The following is a 19,818-nucleotide window of genomic DNA, read 5'->3' as shown; positions in this document are numbered from 1 at the left end:
CCCTCCTAAGAATCCATGATGTGGAGAGAAAAGGAGGAGCTGACCTTTATTTAGGATCTGCCCCACACCTCATCAGATACTTAAATAAGTCCTCAATTTGACTAAGTTTAAATTTCGTCCCCAGCATTTTATCTTAGTAATCACTTATTTAACTTAGTTTATCTTAGTAAATTTCCTTAGGGTGATGGGCCCTCTTATAACAACTACTGGACAGTCGAAGCTGATCACATGTCCAATGTCTGTTTGAAAGTACATGTGCTGAGTTCACAGCGCCTACCATCCCACAGAGATGACTGGGTATTGCAGCATGATGGGACATGCATGATGGGACTAGCAGGATCTCAGAGTGTGGGTCCTGCTAAGAAAGCAGAGATTGTTGAATGGTCCTCTTGAGAGAAAGTGTATTATGGGTTCATCTTAGTTAGTGCAATACTACTGGTTAGCGTGTCGTGGCGGGGAGGAGGCGATGCAGCGGTTTGGGAAGCGGGTAGCAGCTGGATGTGTTTCCTGATCCTAATAAACTTCAGTATATTTACTGCTGCCTTCTGCTCCAGAGCTCAAAGCCATAAAACTGCAAACAGTACATTATTAGAGACCCATTAAACGAATGATTGGGAACGTTACATTACAACCAATTAAATTGAATACAGGTTTAATTAACTAATTACAAGTTTTCATTCGTGAGAGGTCCCATGAACTCACTATCCAAAATCATGCCTCCACTTGAATAAAAACAGCAATAAAATATGTGCCCAGCAGTACCGAGGAAAGAAAGTGCATTGAAAAAAAGTCCGGAGTCCACAAAAAATTCCAGATGTTTTTCCAGTTTTATGAACTATGTACCAAGATTCCATTCGGGTGCAAATTTTTGTTCTCAGTATTTCCCAATTGAAGATCTTTTTCCCCATTCTGACTTAATGTATAGTTGTCTTTTCTACAATCGGTTCCACTGAAGGGTTTCCATGCCCTGTCTCAGGCCCACCCCACACTATTTGTGGAGAACGTCTCTGAGTTTCATACACCTTACCTCACGCTTCCCATACAGGTCTTGTCTATGAGATGTGTGGATAGGGTTTGGCATTTACCACACTCTGCAATTATAATGGTAAGTTACCACCGGGTGTGGCATTACTCAATGTAATAAATATCGTCCCCTTTGAGTTTCCATTTTGGAAATGAATCATTACACACAAAACACACAAATGACACACAGAATCAGTATTTAAGACAGCAATTGCCGCAGCGTTTGCCTTTTTTCTGGACCTTTTCTCCTGCTAGATTTCTGCAGGTGTGACCTCCTGAAATCAGTAAGATGAAAACAACAAGGGTGTGAAAATTATCAAGCAACTCAAAGTTCCTTTGCTGTGAAAACTTCTGTTCACACAGAGATTCAAATTTAATTCCCAGTTTATAATCAGGGCCATAGATCTCACTATAACTAAGTCCCTAAAAAAACCTGCGCTCTTTAAGGGTGCGCAGGAACCCCATATCGGAACCCTTCATGGTCACATTAGGGATATAAAGCAATGTATAAAATCTTTTCCAATACAATAGTATTTCATTGCTGAATTGGAGCAGAGTTGGGGTGGTTCTGATGGATGTTGGGTTGTTGTTGCCACTGGTGTAACGAAACTTGAGGGCCCCTCCCTGCCATGTACATGGAGGGGGCCTCCTCCGCCCCGCCCACCACCTACCAGGTTTGCTGAGGGGCCCTTTGGAGCTCAGGGGCTCCCCCACACCGTAGGGGCTGCAAGAGCTTTTGTTATGCCCCTGGTTGTTGCAGATCCTAGGTGCATGGATGAAAAAGGCCTGTTCTATTTCTTTTTTACACATCTTAGGGCCCAATTTAGAGTTTGGCGGCCGGGTTATTCCATCACAAATGTGATGGATATCCCGTCCGCCATATTACAATTCCCATAGGACATAATGGGATCGTAATATGGCGGACAGGATATCCGTCATGTTTGTGATGGAGCAACCCCATCTGCCAAACTCTAACTCCGTTGCTTAGTCTCCAGTCTGATGGCATCATGGCGGTCGTGGGATGAGAGCCGCTGGAGCTGGTGAGCGTCGACCATCAAAGGGAGCCAGTGGAGGTTTATAAGGATGGGAGAATTTTTTCAGGCTCTGCATTAAATGTGCTACTGCCTCTAGGATGTCCTTTAGAGGGGCCAGTGTAGAGTCTAGGAGGCCAAGGAACACGGTGTTGCCACCATCCTGATGTAAGAGTATCGGAGCTAACATAGCACCTCTTAATTTGCTTTCTGGAAGAAATTTTTTCACTTTCTGTAGCAAAGAGAGCTGGTAGTAGGCTGTCTTTGTTTTCTTGACAATATATTTCTTTAGGGCAATTTTGGTGACCAGAGTGATTTCCAGTGACTTGTCTTTGGGTAAAAGCTGCAGCTCAAAGCCATTACGATTCAGTGGACAGGAAACCTTGGGGCCACTGCCTAGTCATCATATGCCCAGGTATTTTATCCCACAGCTTGTTCCGTGCCCACAAACCTTGAAACATTTCATATCAATGTGCGATGATACACACAAGGTCATTCATTTCACAGGCAGAACATTTACTAAGGACAGCAACTTTGCTGATTATTTCCAACTACTTACTGTTTACACTTGTTCCACCCACTGTCATATAAAAAGGTACACAAGGAAAACGAGAAAAGAGGCATGAACCTCCAGATAGGGGAAAAGTGAACCTAATTCCCGGGAAAAGCCCAGTTGCACCGAACTATAAGGATGAGATAAGCATTAGTGAACCTATTATCACAAGCAGAAGTTACCCAATCAAATGCAGACCCGCAGGTAACATGACTGAACATAGACAGCATGCCAGCTCGGTACAATAACAACTAGGCAGCTGTCTGCGACCAATCATAAAACATCAGGGACTGCAAAGCAGAAGAAAAGCTACAATGGTGGTGACATTTCATAAGCTCTAGATAAGCTTCATTGATAGGAATTTCCTGGCTGTATACGTTGCTAGGCCTCCTGATACAAAGAAAGTGGCTGAGACCATTACTTAGGGGGTATTACAACTTTGGAGGAGGTGTTAATCCGTCCCAAAAGTGACCGTAAAGTGACGGATATACCACCAGCCATATTACGAGTCCATTATATCCTATGGAACTCGTAATACAGCTGGTGGTATATCCGTCACATTTGGGACGGATTAACACCTCCTCCAAAGTTGTAATAACCCCCTTAATATTTATTGCAGTACAGCAACCTACCACTAGAGCACTGATGACATTCACAGCAGCTGTCAGAGAAAACAATCTTGCAATAACTTTGATCCAAACAACATTGACCATTCTACAATTCTGTGATGTCATCAAAACATTCCCAGAAAGAGAGAAAATATGGCAGATCACATACTCCTCCCTTCACATCACACACACACTTCACACAATTTCACACACGCACAAACACATTTCAGACTCATGCTAACACCTGCACACACTGATTCCACAACACAAACCTCTAGCTCACAAACAGGAGTAATGACACCACACAACAAGGAGGCTATTGTCCACTAGCATGGACATCCCTGTCCCTACTCCATAGTGCAACCCTTATCCTCTCAAAAGCTTTCCTTCAACGACGTCAGCCATGCATGGCTCTAGACATTTAGGGGCATATTTATACTTGGTTTGCCCCGAATTTGCATCATTTTTTATGCAAATTCGGTGCAAAACTAACTCCATATTTATATTTTGGCACTAGACCTGTCTAGCGCCAAATTTATGGAGTTAAAGTCATTTTCTGGAGGTGGAAACCCTATTTTTGTCAATGAGATGCAAAGCAGGCGTTTCCGTGCGAAAAATGACTCTAAGGCCCTTGCGCCTTATTTATCCTCCCGTGCAAAAATCACGCACGACGGGAAGAAGGGGTCAAAAAATGGTGCAAAGCTTGCTTTCACCATTTTTTTACTCCTGGGTCAGGGCAGGCATTAGGGGACCTATGTGCCTATTTCCATGGTGGAACACCATTGAATAAGCCCACAGATGCCCTCCCCAAGCCCCAGGGACACCCCCGCCCACACCAGAAGGACAGCGGAGGATGGGGAACCCCATCCCAGGTAAGTATAGGTAAGTACAGGTAAGTATTTCATTTATTTTTTAAAGTGCCATTGGGGGCCTTGAAATGGGCTCCCTACATGGCACAGGGTGCAATGGCCATGCCCAGGGGACCCTGGTCCCCTGTGCTGGCCATTGGGGTGGTGGGCATGACTCCAGTCTTTTCTAAGACAGGAGTGATGTGGTATGGATGGTTTTGCATCAGAAAATGACTCTAGGCAGGTTAGAGTAATTTTTTTTTACTCTAACCTGCCTAACGTCATTTTTTGGTGCAAAACCCTCTTCTTCCACACCGCCAGCCCCACCTGACTAACGTATTTTTTTTTTTACACTAGCCTACCCTTTGCACCGGCTTCCACCATTCCATAAATATGGTGCCTGACTGGTGCACGGAAATGGTACAAGCCGGTGCTAAACTTTTTGGTGCAAAACTGCGTTAGTGCAATTTTGCACCAAAAAGTATAAATCAGGGCCTGAGACTCTCCTTTCCTCACAAAACCAGGTATCCTCACACAAATCAAATAATCCAATTACAAGCTCACATCACTTCTTTTACTTTCATCGTACCACCTTTTATACTTCACTGTCCTGAATTCTTTCACACACCACCTCCAACTCTGCTTAAACCTTTTTGTGATACGTTCAAGCAGGACACAATTTACTATGGGCAAGCCTAGCTCCAATGTACTTAGTGTATTCTCATTAGTACTATGTGTTATATTGTGTTATGCAGATTTATAGAGTACACTAACACCCAGGAGGGTATCTTGTGTTGGGAAGGTGTAAGTCCAGGCATGCCTAAGGCCCCGTGGGATCAGTTGAAAAGCTAGGTCTTCAGCTTCTCGTGGAATTCAAGAAGTGAGGGGGATGCTCTTACATATAGCGGCAGGTCATTCCATGCTTTAGAAGCAATTTAGGAGAAGGCTTGACCACCAGATCTGGCTCTCTGTATGCATGTGATTTGTGCAAGTAAGAGTCCATATTAGAAGAGGTGACTGGAACTTTTGTGAAAGCAGATGTGATTGTTGAGTTATGCTGGGCCACTATGTATTGCCTCGATCACGCAGGTAAGGAGTTTGAATTGTGCTAGTTTGTGAATGGGAAGCCAGTTGGGATTCTTCAAGTATGGTGTGATGAGAGTGCTGTGAGGGAGGTTGACATTAATTCTGGCTCCTGTGTTCCAAATGGTCTGCACCCTTCTGGTGAGTTTTTATTGATCCCGACATAGAGGGATTTTCCATAGTCTAGCTTGCTTGTGACCAGATTGTGCATGACGGTTTTCTGCATGCTGAGTGGAAGACATTTTAAGATCTTACTGAACATCTTCAGGGTATGAAAGCATGAGGCAGTGATGGCATTGACCAGGGCAGTGATGTTGAGTTTGTAATGATGATCCTGATGTTTTTTACTTGGGTGGTAGGGGTGAGGGGTCAGTCCTGGCTCTGTTGGATCCCCAGTTGAGTTCCACAGTGATGTGCTCTTCCTGAAGATAATGATTTTGGTCTTGTCTGTGTTTTGCTTTAGACAGTTGGTCTTCATCCAGTGGGCCATTTCATCCACTCAGGCATTGACTGGGCATCTTGTCTGTGAGTGAGAAAATGAGCTGCATGTCATCGACATAGGAGAGGACATTGATAATGTCAGAGTGGGTGATGCTGGCTTCAGCGATCATATACGTAGTGAAGAGGGTCTGGCCTATGGAAGATCCTGCAGAACTCTGCAAATTATGTTTTGGGTGTCCGAGGTGTACGGTTTCAGGCTGGCTGACTAGCTTCTTCAAGTCAGAAAGGTACAGATCCATCAGAGTGTGTGTCCTTGGATTCCCGTGTTGTATAGGTGTTGGAAGAGGAAGGGGTGGGAGACTGTTTCAATTGCCAGAGAGAGGTCCAGGAGGATGACATCCTCCGTGCCTCTTCTTTCCACCATCATGTGTATGTCGTCCATGGCAGCGATGAGGGCAGTTTCCTTGCTGTTGTTGGGTCTGAAATTGTACTGTGTGGTACCGAGTAGGTTGGTTGTCATTGAGGTATTCAGTGAGGTGTCTGGTAGGGTAATGGTTACAAGAAGATCGGTCTGTAGCTGGGAAGTGCTGAAAGGTCCTTAGATTTTTTTTCCATCAATGGGAGCACAGTTGCGTGTTTCCAAGCACCTGGGAAGGTCACGGAGGGGGTAAAGACATCCAGAATGGGTGACAGCATGGCGCTGATGTGTTGCAGTCCTCTAAAGTAGTTGTGGTGGGGGTAGGGGTCTAATGAGGTCATTGAGTGGATGGACTTTATTGCAGCAGCTGTTTCTTCTGCGATGTTGATGGGCCATGTGGGTAGCATTGTTTTTTTAATAGGATCGGGAGGCGTTTGGTGAGGTTTGTTGAGTCCGGTTGCGGGTGGAAGTTACTGTAAGTGGCAGTGATTTTGATGCTGAAGTATTGAGAGAACTTGTTGCAGAGGACCTGCAGGGGTGTGATCAAGTTGTAGGCGGCTATTAGTGAGGTGAAATCTTTCACAATGGTGAAGATTTCTTTGCATCTATTGATACTGACATCGACATGGTTCGCCAGAGCAGCACTTTTGGTGGTCTGAATCATTTGATGGTATCATCTTAGGGCGGATTTGACTGTCCTTCCTGCAAAGATGGATAATGGTAAATCCAGAGATATCACTTCCTGTGCAGCCGGATGATGGCAAACCCAGTGATGTCACTTCCTGTGCAGATGAATGGTGGTAAGTCAAGTAATGCCATTCCCTTTGTAGGTGAATGATGATGGTGGCATTGTTCTATATCCCCACAACCATTTGTCTACTTCCTTATGCCATGACGATTCCTCAAGGTCAACCCATTGATGATCCACTATACCTTTTTCACATGTTCATTCACATTCAGCTTATGCTCAATGTCTTTTCCTGACAAAGACATGCTCATCTCCATTGAGCACAACTGCACTCCATTGTCCTTCACCAAATCTGAGGTACACGTTCCCTCCAAGAAACCTCCTTCAAAGTCTCTTATTTCAAGATTTCAAGAATGTCCTCAGTAGGCACTTTTAAATGTTATACCAGCACCACTACATGCTTACTGCTGTTCTCTAGCTATTTTTATGGACTCAATATGTATCCACAGACACTTGTTGCCATTGAGTTTTTAATGGAGACATAATATCCCTATCGCTGGTATCATCCAGGTACGTAAATGTGGCGTTAGGAATAGTAAATCTTTATTTACTGATGTTGGACCTAGCTTTTTGACAGGGTCATCCCCAAACTTTTTGCCTTCCTCCTTTTCTTTTTCTGACCTCATTTTTGCTGGTTTTTAGACTCTGCGCACTTTACCACTGCTAACCAGTGCTAAAGTGCATATGCTCTCTCCCTTAAAACATGGTAACCTTGAATCATACCTGATTGGACTATTAATTTACTTATAAGTCCCTAGTAAGGTGCACTTTATGTGCATAGGGCTGGTAAATTAAATGCTACTAGTGGGCCAGCAGCACTGGTTGTGCCACCCACTTAAGTAGCCCCTTTTCCTTGTCTCAGGCCTGCCATTGCAAGGCCTGTGTGTGCAGTTTCACTGCCACCTCGACTTGGCATTTAAAAGTACTTGTCAAGCCTAGAACTCCCCTTTTTCTACATGTAAGTCACCCTTAATGTGTGCCCTAGGTAACCCCTAGAGCAGGGTGCTGTGTAGGAAAAAGGCAGGACATGTACCTGTGTAGTTATATGTCCTGGTAGTGTAAAACTCCTAAATTCATTTTTACACTACTGTGAGGCCTGCTCCCTTCATAGGCTAACATTGGGGCTGCCCTCATACACTGTTGAAGAGGCAGCTGCTGATCTGAAAGGAGCAGGAAGGTCATATTTAGTATGGCCAGAATGGTAATACAAAATCCTGCTGACTGGTGAAGTCGGATTTAATATTACTATTCTAGAAATGCCACTTTTAGAAAGTGAGCATTTCTTTGCACTTAAATCCTTCTGTGCCTTACAATCCACGTCTGGCTGGGCTTGGTTGACAGCTCCTTGTGCATTCACTCAGACACACCCCAAACACAGGGTCCTCAGCCTCACTTGCATACATCTGCATTTTGAATGGGTCTTCCTGGGCTGGGAGGGTGGAGGGCCTGCTCTCACACAAAGGACTGCCACACCCCCTACTGGGACCCTGGCAGACAGGATTGAACTGAAAGGGGACCTGGTGCACTTCTTAGCCACTCTTTGAAGTCTCCCCCCACTTCAAAGGCACATTTGGGTATAAAACAGGGCCTCTGCCCTACCTCATCAGACACTTGCTGGAGAAGAAACCTGAACCAGAAACTACATCCTGCCAAGAAGAACTGCCTGGCTGCTCAAAGGACTCACCTGTCTGCTTTTCTACAAAGGACTGCTGCCTTGCTGTTGGCCTGCTGCCTTGCTGAACTCTTGTCTGGCTGTAAAAGTGCTCTCCAAGGGCTTGGATAGAGCTTGCCTCCTGTTCCCTGAAGTCTCAGGACCAAAAAGACTTCTCTCTTCCTCTTGGACGCTCCGTGCGCCGAAATTTTCGACGCACAGCTTGTTCCGCGGCAAGAAAAACGCCGCACACCGACGCTGATCGACGCAACGCCTTCGGGACGACCGAAACTTTGAAGCACGGCCTCGCAAGGACAACGCCGCCCGACTTCCCAGGAGAAATCGACGCGACGCCTGCCGTGAGATCGAAACTTTGACGCACGGCCTCGCAAGGACAACGCCGCCCGACTTCCCAGGAGAAATCGACGCGACGCCTGCCGTGAGATCGAAACTTTGACGCACGGGCTCGCAAGGACAACGCCGCCCGACTCCCCAGGAGAAATCGACGCAACGCCTGCCGTGAGATCGAAACTTCGACGCGCAGCCCCGCAGAACGACGCGCAGCCGGAAAACAAGCAGGAAAATCCACGCACAGACCCGGGACATCTGGTACTCCCCGCAAACCACAGAAAGAGACTGTCCGCGCGCCGGAAAACGACGCACGACTCCCCGCGTGGAAAATAACGACGCAAGTCCGTGTGTGCTGAGGCGAAATCGACGCACACACCAGTTTTCCACGTACCTCTTCTCCTGTGGCCCTCTGAGGAGATTTTCCACCAGAAACCAGGTACTTTGTGTTTGAAAGAGACTTTGTTTACTTTCTAAAGACTTAAGACACTTTATATCACTTTTCAGTGATAGCTTTACAAATTCATATTGCAACTTTGATCGTTTTGACCTGAAGATACCCAGATAAATATTATATATTTTTCTAAACACTGTGTGGTGTATTTTTGTGGTGTTATGCTATGGTGTTGTATGATTTATTGCACAAATGCTTTACACATTGCCTTCTAAGTTAAGCCTGACTGCTCGTGCCAAGCTACCGGAGGGTGAGCACAGGCTGATTTTGGATTGTGTGTGACTTACCCTGTCTAGAGTGAGGGTTCTTGCTTGGACAGAGGGCAACCTGACTGCCAACCAAAAACCCCATTTCTAACAACTGATATTCGGACTATGATATAATATTAGTGACAATATTCTCTACTCAGTATTCCAGACTACAATCAGAGACTGGTCTTTAACTGAATGACCAACTCCCTTTCTTCATACTCAGCCGGAGTCCATTTCTCTGAGACGGCTAGAGTAACATTGTCTCACCTTGACTCCTTCTCTACAAATCTTCTCGTCTGTGCCTGGTTCAGCTGTGTGGATCTAGGGAATGTTTTACAATCATGAGACCATTAAGCTGTTTGTTCAGTGTTGACGCTTTCTTTGCACTTCACTGCAAACTAATATTGCAGTTGATTTATAGGATACAGTGCGTAGCTGGATTTCTAGCTCTTTTTTTTTATTATTTTGGCCTCACTTCCTCTCCTTTGGTTCCATGTTGGGTTGGTAGAACCACACTCACACCTCATGTTGACATCTGATTTCGCCTTTTTCCCTGATCCCCACCAGAATACTATTCTCTTTTCATACAAAAGCACACTTCATGGTTGCATTTTTATGCACCTAACATACTTCTTTTGTACCTTCCTCCTGCGATTTTTCTCAGTCTTCGCTGTATCCTTCAACCCAATGTACCTTCTCCCTTTTCCGACCTATCGATTTGAGACCACCTACTCACCCGTCAACTAGAGTATTTTTGCCCCAGTCCTGTTAGGCCTCTTGCTTAAGCAACTCTCTCCCCCAATTCCTAACTTTACTAATGTTTAATCCTATGCTATATGTTCTAGGTACACTCCACAGAGATGCCTGTCTGTTTTGCTGACTATTGTTTTCTCTACTGTAATTATGTAGAAGTCATCATAGTCCTTATCCTGTGGTACTCCAGTCAAAACAATAAACAGAAGCTAACAAAAGAAATGTGCATTACCTGGACTGACTTTGTGCTGTTGGAAGTTGAGGAGGAGTGTGTTAGAGTTCCACAATTATCTTACGTGATAAAAGGCTGGATCCTGTGTCATCATAGTAAAGCCTCACCAATCTCCGTCTGTTGTAAACACTGTATTCATGTATCTGTGTCTCCCTCCTCTGTGCCAGCAGCAGTAGTGAGTGCCCAAGATTTGGCAGTCTCTGACTCAAAACAGCTCCCCACAGCATAAGAGCAGCTCACCACAGCAGAAACAACAGGTCCTGACACCATGAAGACTCCCTGAACTCTCACAAGTTTAGACTAGACAAAAAGAATTGCATAAAAAACTTCTGTCTCAGAAGATATATACTTCTCCTCTTGCTGTGATCCTTCCACATCAGCTCAAGAACTGAAGGCACAGATGCCTGCATGCTTCCAAGAGGAAAATGAGAGTGTTGCAGACACTAGGGAATTATGCTCCTGCCCAGCCAACCCCCAGGTACAAGGGAAACTCAAGTATGATATTCGCTGAGAGACAGCAAAGACAGCAACCCTTTGTGCCTATTGCAGGTGGAAGAGGAAAAAGCCAAGTACCTCAAGGTGGAACTTCTATGCCATCTGCTTTGCCAGAGGCCCTTCCTTCCCAGATGCAGATACAGGTGATCAATGGGCCTGATTGTAAGCAGGAAACATTTGTTTACCCATATCCAAAACTGTCCCTCGAAAAACTGTCCTCCTAATGAAGATCTTGCATGAATCACAACACCAAAACCCCTTTGCTGGCGGCCTCAAATGACATCAGATCACTTCTAGACCAAGGAAAAATGATGGCCCTGATCCTACTTGATCTGCTAGCAGCATTCAACACAGTGGGCCTCATTATGACCCTGGCGGTAGAGAACCGCCAGGGCCAACGGGGGCGGGAGCACCGCCGACAGGCCAGTGGTGCTCCCTTGGGCATTCTGACCGCGGCGCTTTGGCCGCGGTCAGAAAGGGAAAACCGGCGGTCTCCCGCCGGTTTTCCACTGCCCCTAAGAATCCTCCAAGGCGGCGCAGCTCGCTGCGCCGCCGAGGGGATTCTGACAATCCTTACCGCCATCCTGTTCCTGGCGGCTCGCCCGCCAGGAACAGGATGGCGGTAAGGATTGTCGTGGGGCCCCTGGGGGCCCCTGCAGTGCCCATGCCAATGGCATGGGCACTGCAGGGGCCCCCGTAAGAGGGCCCCGCTAGTATTTCACTGTCTGCATAGCAGACAGTGAAATACGCGACGGGTGCAGTAGCACCCGTCGAACCTTCCCACTCCGCCGGCTCGATTACGAGCCGGCATCCTCGTGGGAAGGGAGTTTTTCCCTGGGCTGGCGGGCGGTCTTTTGGAGACCGCCCGCCAGCCCAGGGAAAAACTCATAATACCCTCCGCGGTCTTCTGACCGCGGAGCGGTATTATGGAGGGCGGCATCCTGGCGGGCAGCCTCCGCCGCCCGCCAGGGTCATAATGAGGCCCAGTATCACACAACATCGTGATCAAAAGACTACACAACATCGGAATCAAAGGAAACGCCCTCAAGTGGATCACCTCCTTCCTCCCAGGGAGAGCCCAGAGAATATGCCTCCTGCCCTTCACCTCGGAACCTAAAAACGTGATCTGTGGCATCCCTCAAGGTTTATCCCTTAGCTCCACATTGTTCGACACCTACATGACTCCCTTGGCCAATGTCATAAGATCACCCAGCTCATCCTCTCACTATCCGAAGATCCTGACACCACGCTAACAAACTTCCACAACTGCATGATGAACATCGCCGTGGATGAGAATCAACTGCATCTGACTCAACACCGACAAGACGGAATTACTAATCTTTGGGAACACCTCCTGATGGAGTGACGCATGGTGGCACCCCGAACTAGGACACCCACGAACCACAACCTGCCATGCCTGCAACCTTGGCATCATCTTGGTCATCAAGCTAACCATGATAATAACAGATAAATACAGTACCTTCCTTCTGCTTCCTCACCCGGTGCATGCTCAAAAAGATCTTCAAGTGTCTCATCCTTGACAACAATGCAGAGCCTTCTGAACTCTGACCTCCAGAGCAGGCATTGCATCTCAGCAGCAAGAGCTAAAATGGCTTCCATCTTCTTCAGATGTCTCATTTTATCGGGTGGCCCAGCACACATAGAAGAGCTGGACTGCCCACACTTAAATATAGTGAACATAACTTACTGTGGGGCTACCTAAACATTGCCACTATAGTACTGCATCTTCTATTGTCATCATTTTGCAGTTGCAACACTGCCTGGGCTTTATGTATTAATGAATGCATTTGAGTGCTGAATTTTGATGGCTAGTCTTTGCTACAACTGACAGCCAAACACTGAAAATGATGCTCCTGTGAGCTTGTATAAGTACCTACTGTCTGCGGTCCTAGGCACATACCAGGTCATTCTTGCAACCATGAGGGCCTAATTGCTGCTGATTCCCCCACGCCCTGGACAGCGCTGTCAACTTTCCCAGGTCTATGTGTGATGTGCTTCTCAAGGCCAGGTTTTTCTTTGAATTCTGGGACTTGTAGTCTTGTTTATTCCACTATAAAACAGGATAGCATGTCCCAGAATTCAAAGGAAAAAAAATCGGGCCTGGAGCAGCACATCATGCATGGATCTGGGAAACTTGGGAACTATGCCTGGAGAACTATCTTAATAACATTTTGAATGTGACAACTTGTGCAAGTCCTGGCTTTTTAACCAACAGTACTTTGTCTTCTGCAAATTACTGTTTTGCTTCTAAAGTTTTAATTACGGGCTCAAAAATATCAAAAATATCGGCATTCAAAGTGTTTGTGGTTAAAAACTCAGGATTGTCATAAACGGTCACACGCCTCACATGGATGGCACTACTGGGCAGCTATGGTCTCATAAGGACTGGAATGAGGATGTCATGCTGCTTCCAATGCCCTTTGAGATGTGGACCTGCAGTATAAATTGAAAACACGTACCTATGCTGTGTGTTTACAGGACTCTCAAATATCCGAGGCCCAAGCATGAGCAGCTAACCAGCATTCAAGTTGGCATTCTGGGACTTGTAGTCCTGTTTGTTCCATTGCAGGATTATGACTACGCACACGGCAAAATCTTGGACTGTACGTGCTAATCACAGGTGGACCTGAGAAACTTGAGAGTTTTGTTATTCATTTCATTCTATTTCAGCCTCACTTCTGGAACCAGATTCTCACGGCACAGTGATTCTTTACGACATCTTTCAATGATCCTCACTGGGTGGCATGTGCCAATCTGTTTCAACTCTCCCACGTGCACCCATCGGCAATTATGGACATTACTAAACGCTAGCTAGGTGCAGCAGCTGGTACCCCTGGTTTATACTTTAGTACCTACACCCTGGAGCGCCCTTACTGCCACTAGCCACATGGCTGTGAAGACATTGGCAGGCAGACGGAGTAAGTAACAGATCTACAACTGTATTTACATGCAGACGCATCCACTCTGTTCCTTCGCCTACACTTTCTGCAATAGGAAAGAGTAGCTGAGTTAAGGGGACCAGATGAGTCCATGTAACCATGGACACCCTTCTCCAGGACAAGGGATTATTGTTAACATCCTAGTTCATTCTGGGATTTGTAGTCCTGGTTAATTTCAACTGAACTGATTCGACTAACACAAGCGAAAAAAGGATTTCTAAAAGGTAAGCCAAAAACTGGAACATCGTGTCCCTGGTGCCATGGAGTCATCCGGTAACTTTATGCTGATGGGCTAAGGGTAGAAAAGGGATAGCCCTGTGATGTCACTGCCGTCCAATGCTGTGTGATGTCACATCTGCTAGGGTGACATTTCTATTAAGTCATTGTCTATGTCAAGAATTGATGTTATCGCGTGCCACGCCAGATGATAACAGCATTATCTGCATTGTAAGGGGATATTAATGTCCCGGCATTGTTTCAGCTACCATCAGCATACTCCCAGGGCTCATTTATAATTTAGCTACTCATGAGCACAGAGAAGGGTGCCACTCCACACTCATTCCGTGCTTGTCCGTGCTCTGTCAATTGACTTGTTTTGCAAACATCTCCAACTGGGCACTTGCAGACTCTCCCTTACTCAACAACATAGGCCCAGCAACAGCAGCACGGGGCCGTCACTTGAGATTCAGCTGGGTATACCCTTATATCTGCAAGCATGACAGCCATCTTTCGAAGTTTTTTTAAAATTATACTTTGTAAAAAAAAAAACACTCCTACATGGCCACCATGCTTCCATACACGGGAACAGAGGCGGTGGCCTACTTGGAGTAGTTTTCGTGATGACGTGTACCAAAAATCCTTTAAATATGGCCACGGTACATGCACACAAATGGCCATATATGGGCAGCCATCTTTATGTTACTGTTTCATGATGGCAGGTGCCCATTATGAACAGCAAATAAACAATAAACTATGGATAGGGTGCATTCCAGTTACTCATTTTCAACAGCCGGGTAGTACTGTAAAGTTACCTCACCCTCAGTAACATTTTTGTACAACAAAAAAAAGCTACGCAGTGAGGGCAGGAGCGGAGGGCGAGGGGCAGGCACAGCGCTGCGAAGAGGGGGTTTTGAAACCCATAGCTCTCAAGTTTTACCGTTTCATGTGTAAGCACCACATACAGTCCAGATTTTGTCAATGCCTTCTGGGACATGTAGTAAAGTAGTGTTTATCCAAATCAGGCCTTAACCTAGGGAACCTGAGAGCTCCGGAGAATGCATATTGTGATGTTGTCATTCCAGTGCAGTGCTGGCTTGTCTTGGAAATGGGGAATAACTAGGCAGGGAAATGCACTTGCTTACAAGCCACACTGCCGTTTTTGCCTCGCACCACAAAACAAGGCACACAAAAGTGGTACCCCAAGGTCGCACAAATTAACATTATTTTCACAAGGGCAGCAGCTGCCCAGGGCCCAGCATGGACAGCATTTATGGGTCACCAGGGGTTGCAGCTGCAACCCCTGGCTTGCCCTTTGCGACCCCTGGTACCGCCCTGGCTACCCCTGGCGTGAGAGGTGGCAAATTAAGTGCCAGGAATATAAAAGCAGCTCTCTTGATGGACGTCAGCTGGGGCTCCATGCTCTTTGTTTTCCGTCAATTTTTATTACACTAATAAAAAATAAATATGTATTGATTATTAGTGTAATAGAGTGGTCTTCAAACTTTTTAATGCTGCGCCCCCCAGTGGGAAAAAACATCTTCAGGCCCCCTCCGAATTTTTCACCCAAAAACTATTAAATGGTCAATTTTTAAATATGTCTACACTTATTTAAACATTGCAGTTACGTTATGCTACTGTTTTAAACATTTAATGAAATACATGATGGCAACCATGCTATTGGGGTCAGACAGGTCTTGCTAAGGTGTAAAAGTATCCACAGTCTGATTATTAGAAGTTAGGGTGACACATACCCCCAGCTTGGATATAAATAACAAAACATGTTAGTGTTGGCCCATTACTGAACGGTTCGCTGCTGCTCATTTTTTCAGATTAACACCAAGCCTTCATATCAGAAAATGCTTTTTTGGCCAGAGCTTGGCACTCCCCTCTGGGATCTCTTCAGGCCCCCCTAGGGGGGCCCGCCCCCCAGTTTGAAGACCCCTGGTGTAATACAATGGAATATAATTAGAGTGAATATGCCAGTCTATGGCAGCTGAGGTACATCGAAAATGCTTTTAAATCTACGTTGTGTGCATGCTTGCGGGTGAGAGTTTATATGACAGAGAGTGGATGTAAGTGTGAATTTGTGTGTATGTGAGTGAAAGTGGAGGTCAAAGTGCATGTGATGTCACTTCCGCTACCCCAGGCATTTCCGTGAATTTATTTCCACGGGCCCCACACTTGAAAAAGGACATGTATTCTGCCATCACCAGTGCAGAGAAGCAGTCCCTGCTACTTGAACTTGAAGGAAGGGGTCTAGGAAGCTGTCCTACTCGTGGTTGATTCTTCTTCTGCTTTTTGTGTCACAGTTTGTTACTAACCTAACACTGAAATAATCGGTTGAGGCTGTGGCACAGGGGTCACTACTGACACCAAGACCCTTGCTGCTATAGTGTAAGTGGGTGTACTAGAGAGCACTCACTTGTGGTACACCTGCGTAGGTTCATCGATTGTGCATTTTACACACACACAAAATACATGTATGCATGCAAAACTGACGCAAAGTTTAGTTGTGTCACAGCTGTGCTGCCCTGATGTGATGAAAATCCTGGCCTCTAATCCTGTTCATTGTCTCATGAATTAGAACACAGCTATAGTACACAAGCAGGCTTATACAATAAATCCCTGGACTCCATAACATCCTCAGGCATGCAACAGGGAAACAGAGAAGCCCAGGAAGATTGGTCAGAAAAGTTCAGGACTGGGGTTGAGTTGTACAAAGCGGCATTCACAATCCCTGTGATTCACAAAGTCATATGGTTTGGGACCAAGGGATTTTTGTCGGCCTCCTCAGATGCATATTTATATTTTTTAAAGTAGCGTTTCCCATTTGGGAATGCAAATACAGAGACTCTGTCTCTTGTCCCTTGCAGGCCACCATCCCAGTGTTTGTAGCCAATCACAAAGGATTACAAAAACCTGTGCCCCTAGTTAATATTGATAAGGCTGGTCCTTTTGTGACACCTTGTGGTTCGACATTTTGCATCTCAACCTATTAGTACATCGGTTGTCTCACAAATTAAAAGGCAGGATGCAAAATGTCAGTGCACCATCTGCACCCATTTTTTGTGACCTGCCTTTTCGAAAATCATCCTCCAGATGAGGCAATTGAGCATGGACTCAAGCAAATTTAGAGTTCTATCATGTGTGCAGTTATGTGCTCTAATTGGAAGAAGAAAAATGGTGCCTCCTAGATGTGTAGCGTCAGATCACTTTAAGTAGACTGAGGCACCCAAAAAGAATAATCTGGCAAAAAACATAGGAATGAGCTCACTGTGACATGGAGCTAAGTGGTCACCCTGGATCATAGCTGCCAAGTGAACCTATGTTATGTGTGTCAGCTGTAGCCGGTGTAGGCTTTTGCTGCCACAGTACTTTGCATCCTGGGGTTATGGCTTTAACTAGACCATTTATTAGGTCAAACATAGCAGCGCGCACGCACTGCTTTTTGGACTTGTTGGTATGTATGTGGAATTTTAACCACACCCACCTCACGCCCATCACTCTGTGGGCTTGCCTGTCAAAAATCCTGTGATGACATTGGTAAATGCTTTACGTTTCTCCCTCCTTGGGGCGGTTTTGTTACCACCCTGGGGACCGACCCTGTTACGTTTGCCGATTTTCTTTTTCCTTTTGTGTCTCTCCTTCACACTCATGTTCATGGCGGCCACGGCGCTTTGAATTGTCTCACTTATGTCAACTGTTTTACTTTACATTTTCAATTTATGTGGCAAGTAAAGTCCAGTTAGGAATTTGCAACGCTAATAGCTGTAACTCAAGCAACTCGAGACCCATTGCATTGCAAATGCTTGTTTATTTATGGAATGCACGATCACCGAGGGTATATCAAAGCACTAGAACAGTCCTAAAACTGATAGCAAAACAAGACTCAACAAGTACAAGCTTGGAATTGTAAACCCCAGCAGGCGCTTTGATTTTGGAAAGACTTTTCACATTTCAGCCAAGCCTCCGCCTCATTAATAGTGATAAATGAGTAAAACCATATTTAAATAGAATTGTATTTATCCTTCTGAATGTGCCAGGGCTTCATACCAGTGCACACGCTGCTCTTAACTGGACACTTATAATGTCATTTTTTATTACTCCAAAATGTTTTCATTTTCACTAGAAAGGGGAGCTCGGAGCAGTAAAGGAATCCAGAGACCACACCCTCGCGTGGATTTAATGATTTAATGAGCATTTTGTGGCGAGCTCCCTGCCGAGGTGGCTTCAGCCCTCCCCACCCTCTCCCTTCACTCAACGGCCTGGGGTAATGTGTGGTGCGTGCCGTCCTAAAGGGTCTCCCGCCCTGCGCCCTCACCTGAAATAGCATCTTAAATCAAGCCCCCGGCCGTGTCCTCCCCACCTGATGCACTCGCCACCCGTTTAACTTATTTCGCCTTAAAATAGCCCTTTCTTGTCCGCGGCGGCCCAGGAGCCGCCGGAGCGCAGACTAATTCGGTGGCTGGTCCCGGACAATGGCCACATTCAGCCGAGAGCCGGAAACGGCCTCTCCCAGGCAGGCTCCTTGACAGGGCTCCCAAACCGGAGACACGGAAGAGCCGCGACCACGAGACCGCGAACTGAAGCCCTTTTTCATGTGCCACCCTGACAACTTGTTTTCATTTGGTTATTTATGTGAATGAAAACAACTGTTCGGGGCAGACACAAGAGGGTGGAGGGTCTGCCCTCTTCTGCTCGCAGGAGGGAGCTTTACCATACGAGTAGCCATCCCTCCGAATGAAAAGACGCCCGGGTTTACTCTGTGTCAGGGACGGCTTAAGGATTTTGGGGACCTTGGGCCAAACTTATTTTGGAAGCACCTGCTTGGAACAGACTTGAATTTATGATCCAATTTGAGCTCGTTCAGCACTCTTTGATCAGATCACTGACAGTGCACAGGCGCATTCATTCTAAATGTGTTTGCATCTAATATTCTTGGATAATAAGGTGTATTTTTAATATTGTAACACAGCAGCGGCTCACTAATTTATCTGTGACACCCTCCAATTTCTTATAGGTAAGGTCCTGTTTTCATCTAAAATAAACTTTTTTATTGCTGTTGCATGAAACAAAAACAACGTTTCTCTGCAAAATGTCTGTAATAGACACACATCATTCAAATAAAAATACAAATAAAGAAAAACAGTATTTAAAACAATCTATCCTAGAATTATTCACGTTAATAAGGATAGGACTCTGCAGAACAGAGCTGGCTCTGTCAGGGAGGGCCCTGAAAGGCTAGGGTCCTGGCCCCAGCCACTTCACCCATGTCTTAAATCGTCTCTGGTCTCTGTCTCCAGATACAGACACATATGCATTGTCTTTGTGCAAGATACCAAGTTCTAGGTATTCTGGGGGTCTCCAGGCGAACAGTGCATAAAACACTCAGGATACCGCCTGGAGAGCAAAATTATGTCTTGGCAATGCAGTCTATCTTCAAAGATTTTATTCACTGATTCAGGGTTCATATTGTCAGAAGGTCCTCACAATGAGTGCAGTCAACTCAAATGTCTACTACTCTTTATGTTGCATGTTTTCTATTCTGCAATTGACGGTATTAATAGAAAACAAGAATTAATTCAAGTTGTAGCGCAACTTGGATTGATGACTGCTATTGCCAGCAGTCGACAGGAGCTCTGCAGACACAGGTGCTCTCAGCTCGAATGGTGTCTACTGTCCTGCCACTGGATACTTCTGCC

This window comes from Pleurodeles waltl, chromosome 3_2 (genome assembly GCF_031143425.1).
Source record: "Pleurodeles waltl isolate 20211129_DDA chromosome 3_2, aPleWal1.hap1.20221129, whole genome shotgun sequence".
Taxonomy (NCBI): domain Eukaryota; kingdom Metazoa; phylum Chordata; class Amphibia; order Caudata; family Salamandridae; genus Pleurodeles; species Pleurodeles waltl.
This window is presented reverse-complemented; position numbering follows the sequence as displayed.